This window comes from Panicum virgatum, chromosome 9K (genome assembly GCF_016808335.1).
Source record: "Panicum virgatum strain AP13 chromosome 9K, P.virgatum_v5, whole genome shotgun sequence".
NCBI lineage: Eukaryota > Viridiplantae > Streptophyta > Magnoliopsida > Poales > Poaceae > Panicum > Panicum virgatum.
The window spans coordinates 43,599,790-43,607,217 of NC_053144.1; positions in this window are offsets into that span (position 1 = coordinate 43,599,790).

A 7,428-nucleotide genomic window follows, 5' to 3' on the forward strand; every position below is an offset into this window, starting at 1 on the left:
CGTGCACATTCTAGGCGTAGCTGGAGTAAATTCGGGCGGGGGCTTTATGCACGGCCAGGCCCGCTGGGCGGGCAGGCCGCAGGCCCACCGTCCGCCCGAGCTGGACCAGCCTCCAGATAGCTGTAGCTTTGCCAGTAGCTGAGCAAGCAGGGGCGAGGCGTGTCGCCGCCGTCCAATAAATGCCCACTTCGCTGGCCGGGGCGGCCGCTGCCCAACAACACGATCGTGATAGCGTACAGTAGCACGCGAGCACGTAGAGTCGCACGCCACCAAGTCAAATCGTGTGTGCTCACGGCACAGCTAGGATCTGCGGTCCTGCCATTTAATTTGATGATGCTATAGTACAACCCCAGCCATGCACTTGAGTGCATTCAACGGCATACCGACGAGCGTTAGGGTACGTGGCACGTCCACGTCAGCTACCTACAAACTTTCTACATGTTGGGTCCGTTTGGTTTCATTCTAGAAATACCCGATTCTAAAAGAGAATCTTGCATGCATAAAGTACTAAATAAAATCTATTTACGAATCTCTTTTATTGATGGGTGTAACTTTTCGCTACTAATCTAATCTAATGATAGTAATTAATCAAATTCTCTAATCATGCGGTCAAAGATCTCATTAGATTCGTCGGAAGTCCTAGCGCAGGGGTCATGTAATTTGTTCTGTAAACTGTCTTTATTTAATATTTTTAATTAACAATCAAAGTGTTTTCTAGAATTCTAGGGAAATCAGACAAAGCCCAATTCGTTCTGCTTAGCACCCAACAGTTGGTCTCCAGCATTTGAAGGACGAGCGCCGCCACTGCCATGATGGCAGTGCAAGAGTCTGACAAAGTATGACATTTGGTTGGAGAGCGAGAGAGACTTGGTTGGAGGAATGGAATGACTCCAACATCTTTTTTACTTGGTAGAAGGAATATAATGGCTCTATTCCTTATTTGGTTGGAGGGACGAGGATCGCCCGGCTCTTGTTCCGTTAACCTCTGTTTTGTGAGCCCCACCTTCATGCACTACCCTTCTCCCTCCTTCCTCTTCCCTTCCAGAGCATAGCTGCCTGCCACCGCTGCCGCATGCTCGGCATCGTATCCTGCTGCCCGGCACCGGTTGTCGACCGATTCAAAGCACTGCAATAGGGGCTGGTCTCTGAGCAGCAACAATGAGACAAGCAGGAGGTTCATCACCGTCCGATTCATGCGCTGCCGCTCGATTCAAAGCCGGCGTCGTACGATTCACTGCACTGTCGGCCAAATCGGAGCCAGCTTCACCCGCTGCCAAAAAAATCCGAGGCAGGCGCCAAATCGAAGCCGCCATTGCTTGGGCTCGTCACTGCCTAGCCCTCGGTGTCCCTCTTCAAGTAGGTAGAGGTCACGGGAGCAGAGGATTGTGGGGAGAAAAAAGTGGCTCCGGAGGGAGGACGACACGAGAAGAGAAAACATTGGATTGATGAACCCGTCCACTCTTTTTGGCCGAACGAGTCTGTCCCGGATGTTGTGGGAAATTGGAAATAATGACTCTGTTCGCTACATCTTCGTTGCATTCAGCCAACAGTGTTTCACTTTCATATAAAATCAGCACTAGCCACCAGCACCAGCTAGCTAGCAGTACTTCTCTCATAAAAATTCAGTACCAGCCACCAGCACTAGCCAGCTGAACACAATAAATATTTGCTCGTTGGACGGCTCTGATCCCATGTTCACGAACCAAACGAAGGACGTAACAGCTCTGTCTCAATCAGCTCCCCAACTAAACACCACCTTACTGCTTGTTCCCAGATTTAGATCCAGCAGTAGGCAGTGATATTTCCATTTTATCACCTACTATATTTGCCTTTCACCCAATGGCTCGAGGTGTTTTTTCTTTTTTTTGAGGCAATGGCTCGAGGTGTTGGATCAAGGTGGATATACTGCGCTGGGCTTCTCTCTATGGCCATCAATGTGCTTGTCGTGGCATAGGGATAGTAATTTAAGAATCGGGTTCTAAAAAAATTAAACTCTTATATAAATTTAGAGCTCTTATTCAATTTAAATTAAAAATATATAAGAATCAAGATTCTGTTTGGTAAATAAGTTACTTCTTTATAAGTTGAAAAGTGCAAAAAATAATTTATTTTGCCCAACAACACTAGCTTATCATGTCATGGACTTATAAGCAATAAGTTGATACAAGTCACTCTCTTCCCCCTTTATCGTGTGGGACCCACACTTAAAGTCATAACGAAAGAAGAGGAGGTAGGGTAAAACTGGATCTTTAACCGTGTGTTTGGTTGGTGGAAGAAATCCAACCCGGACGGGTCGAACCCATTTTTAGGATGTTTGGATGACGAGGAGCAGGGGTTGGAGCGGACTCAAATGGGAATATTCGGGCTATATGCGGGTCGTCTCCGTCCGTTGAAATCTGGCGGACGGAGCCAACCCCGATTTCCTCTGTCGCTGAGCGCACTTCCCGTGAAGTCTCCGTCCGTCCGCCCGCCTCCGCCTCCACGCGACCCCCGACGCCACCGCCGCTGTGCTTGTGCTCTCCTCCCCCTCTCCCTCATGGTCAAGGACGCACGCCAGCCGCCGCCGCCGCCTCCCCGTCGCGAGGGCCGACGCCGCCCGGCGCCGCCACCACCGCTCCGCGTCGTCCCCGGCCGTCGTCCACCGTAGCGCTGCTCCACGCCGTCCCGGGCGCCCCCCATCTCCATGACCCTGCTGTCCCCAGCTCCGCGCCGTCCCCGGTGCCGCAGATCCGCACCACCCTGTCGCGGGGCGAGCAGGGGCCTCTCTCCCCGTTCCGAGCGCCGAGGTGAGGAGGCCATCGGCGGCGGCGGCAGTCTCTCTTTTTGGCAATAGCGATCTCGATCGCGAGCCCCGACGGGTGCACGGAAAGTTGGCCGGCGGGGGATGGGGAAATCCCAGGCTTACCGAGCCGGAAAGATCTTCAGATGAATTTTTATGCCTTTTCTCAGTTTCTGGATTGGATCTTTTTGTCGGATGCTTTTGTTCGGTGGGCGATTGACGACGGCCCCGCCGGATTTCCTTGCGCCATTCGCGCGCGTGCTGCTCAAGTCCACGGCCATCTCCAAGGTCCGGCTCTACGGCGTCGACGCGGGGCTCATCCGCGCGCTGGCCGGCTCAAACATCTCCGTCGTCGTCGGCGTGGCCAACGGCGACATCCCCTCGCTGGCCGCGGACCCGGCCGCGGCGTCGCGGTGGCTCGCCGCCAACGTGCTCCCGTTCGTCCCGGCCACGGCCATCTCCGCCGTGGGAGGCCATGGAGGAGAAGCGCCCCTGCTTCTGTATCTGTGGGAAGAGGAAGGAGTCCATGAGGATGACATGTGGGACCCAAGATTACTGTGCTAACGGGGTTAAAAATGGCATCCATCCCCGCTTTTTGTTCCTTCAACCAAACAAGAAATGGATTGGTTCTATACTCAAAACTAGAGATGAAACCAAACAAGAAATGGGTCGGCTCCATCCCCAAAATGAGGGATGGAACCAACCCATCCTTCTAGTCCCACAATCAAACACACGGTAAGAGCAAGAGCAGTAACCCAGCCGGCCCTATCGGCACTGTGCATGGCCACTCGCCCGCTAGCGCGCCTGCTGCGGGCTGGGAGTGGGCGGCAAGGTCGCGCAGGGCCACCAGCAGAGGCGCATGCGCCCGCGTGAGCCGGTGGTTTGGAAAACACCCACTTTCTTCTCTCTCCTTCTTTCTCTTTTCTCCATATAGGATTTAGCCAGCATCTAGTTTACTATAATATTTGCTCTAATGAACTTATAAGTCACTTATAATTAAACATTCATGACTTATAAGTCACTAATTTTTAGTCTCCTGATTTAATAAGTGACCTAACTTATGTAAACTAAATACTACCTCCGTCCTCAAATATAAGTCATTTTAAAATTCAAAGTTTGTCCTCAAATGTAAGTCATTCTAGGTTGAGAGTGAATCCAACCATCTTAATTGTGCATTATTTTCGGGTCTTTCCCAATAAAAATATGTGCATGCAACTATGTAAGGGGAGATACATATGGAGGAGGTGTATGGAAAAAGACATTCTAGTTTAATTAGCACATTCCCAATACTAAATAATTAGAGGTAGAAAAGTCTTTTCTACACAATCATAATCCATCTTAAAAATTCTAGAATGACTTACATTCGAGAACAGAGGGAGTAGGAATCAGGGTTCAACCGGTCAAACCGGTCCAGTCCGGTTCCGGTTTGGGCCGGTACCAAACTGGCCCAAATTCAAAATTTAAATTTGAATTCGAAAAAATGAAAAATTTCCAAAAAAAAATCATAAAAATACTTCAAGGTGCGACGAATCTAATGGTGTCAAATTTTCTCAAAAATTCGTTCGTTTAACATACTTTTAGGGCATTTAAAGTTAAAAAAAAAAGAAAAAATGAGACGGCTCATTAAGGCCCACTTGGTAAACCGATCAAACCGGCCGGTATACCAGTCCTAACCTGTTACACATGCGATTTTAAATTTGAATTTGAATTCAAACCGGTCAAACCGACCGGTAAACCGATCTAACCGGTCGGTATACCGGTACGAACCGGTTGAACTAAGTTTTTTGAATTCAAATTTGAATTTGACCGGTTTCTACCGGTAACCGGTCAAACCGGTCCGGTAAACCGGAACCGGAGTGCTCCGGTTTGGGGTGTCCGGTTGGGAAAAAAACCCTAGTAGGAATCAAGTCAGATTGTAAAAAAAATACTAGAATTATGATCCGTTACTACTCCTTATCGCTCCTTATCGTGGTCGTGGGAGAGAAGTTATCGCTCCACCATCGATCCTGGTGTCATTTTCATAGCCAATCAACAAAAATAAATCTCGTAGTAGCGAAGACCACTGTCGCTTATGCCTAACCAACTTTTCTTTTTCTAAAAAATGTTCTTCTCAGCAGTTGGGTGTAGGTCACTGTGTTGGCCGCCCCTCTCGAGTCTCGATACTCTTGATTGCGGGGGCTCACAGCAAGTATTATAAAGAGGCGAAGAGCGGGCGACGTCCTACGTGACGTGAGGGAGAGAGAAAGGAGGAGAGAGAGCGTAGCAGGCGCATCGCGAGACGCTCGCTCGTAGCTAGCGAAAACGCTGCTAGGCCGTGTTTGGATGAAGGGTGGAAAAGTTTTGATGAAAGAGAAACGATGTTTTGACTACTAATTAGTGGTATTAAATAAAGTCTAATTATAAAATTACCTCCACAACTGTGGTACTGTAGCAGTTGTTCTAGCTAATGAGGTCTTTGACCGCATGATTAGAGGATGATTGAGCGCGGTTACTGTAGCATCACTGTAGCCAATAATGATGAAACTTGGCTTATTAGATTCGTCTCGAAAAATTACACCCATTCCTAAAAGGGTTTTGCAAATAAACTTCGTTTAGTACTTCATGCATGCATTCGTCTTTTTGTGCAAAAGTTTTGATGGTTTTATGCAAACATGGCCCTACACTCACTGCTGCGCATTAATTTTTGCGGGGTCCGCCACCACCGCACCGTGAAGTGGCGCTCTCTCAACCGGCTGCCGGCTGAATCTAGACCCGTTTAATTCCCAAAATTTTTCAGTATCCGTCGTATCGAATTTTTCGACATGTACGAAGCATTAAATGTAGTTGAAAAAAATAACTAATTATACAGTCTAATTAATTAGCACGAAATAAATTTTTTAAGTCTAATTAATTCATAATTAGATATTATTTATCAAATAACAACGAAACGGTGACTTTTCACCAACTTTCGCGAACGCCTTAGCAGTGGGCTCAGCTCAACTGTACTTTACATGACTTTGACCTTGCGTCGGCCGCGCGCTCTCTCTCTGTCTCACCTACCTTCTCATCCCCATCACCTGTGTGTTTATTACAACGAACGCACTGTGCGCCGACTTGTTGGTTCTCTACTGACCGGTGATTGAGACCTTGTTTAGTTTCAAAGATTTTTTTTATAGTTCCGTCACATTAAAAAAATCTTGCTATTTTGAAGTAACGAATAAAATTTGTTTATAATTTTTTTTACAGCTGAGTGCTAATTTGTGAGATGAATTTAATGAGTCTAATTAATCTATAATTTGCTACATTAATGCTACAGTATCCATCCGCTAATGCTAATCATTGATTAATATACTTCATTAGATTCGTCTCACAGTTTAGCTCAAGATTCTGCAGTTAGTTTTATAATTAATCTTTATTTAACATTTCTAAATATAAAGATTCTGTTTGGTGTGACATGGACTAAGCTTTGCCTTTAGAACCAAACAACTCCTGAGAATATGCAAGAGATGACAGCGGATAGTGAGATGATCGATCGAGAGGCTCCTCCTCACTTCCTGTACTGCTGTCCGTTGCCAAGCTGCCTGCTAGCTCATCAGCCCATAAATGGAGGATAGCAACCGTCAAACTGACATCCTCCATTTCTCCCAGCTTCCTGCCTACTCTACCCCATCACCATTCACTACTAGTTGGTTGCAAGAGCTAGCGGCCCATGCTTTCCTTGCTCTCCTTTTCTCTCTCGGCTTCTCCAACTGCATCCTCACTTCTGCTATGCAGCGAACGAGCCAGTGGCTCAGTGTAGCGCTCGCGGCAGCGAGGCTGCCCGCCAGCGTTCGATACCCTGTGATGGCAACGCTGGTGTCGCAACGGGTGCTGAGGCCTATATGTGTGGGTGTGCGTGCGTGTGTGTGAAGGTGTGCGTGTGTCTCAGTATGATGTGTTTCGAGACTACTCAAGCAACCTCGTCTGTGTTAAATCCGGTCAGCGTGGGCGTCTAAAATTTTACATGAGGCTCTTTGCACTCGTCACTCTTCAAATTCACTCTCTAAAAAGAATATTCTGTCTTAATCATCAATATTCTGTTCTCTATATTCAATTTCTCCGCACCCATCCACTCTCTATATCACTATCTATACCAACTACCAGTAGCAAGGCCCACTTGTCAGATTTTTTATTCGACCCCACGCAGACACCACTCCCTCCCATTCTCTCCTCTCTCTTCTCTCTCTTGGTCTCTCCCGCCGACGGCGAGCGGGGCGTGCCGCGGCACGGCGGCCGTGGCGGCGCGGACTCCCGGCGGCCCCTCCTCCCTCCCCAAGATCCGGCGGCAGGGCCTCCTCTGGATCTCGGAGGCGCAGCTCTGGGCCTCCCTGCTTGGTGGCCCTCCTCCGGCCACGGCGCATACCGGCGGAGGCGGCGGGCAGGGGCACGCCATGGCGCCTCCCTCGATCTCGGGACAGCGGCACGACGGCGAGCGCGTGGCGTGGCCCCGTCCCCGGCGGCGGCCTCCTCCTCTCAGTCCATGGCCGCGGCGGGGCTGGGGATTCGGCGGCGCCTCCACCCGAGCGCCCTCCTTCCCCCCTTCTTGGCCCGCCTCCCTGCACCCTCGAGCTCGACGCCATGGGCGAGCTTGACCTCTGCTACCGTGGCCCTCCTCCGACGTCGTTCCCCAA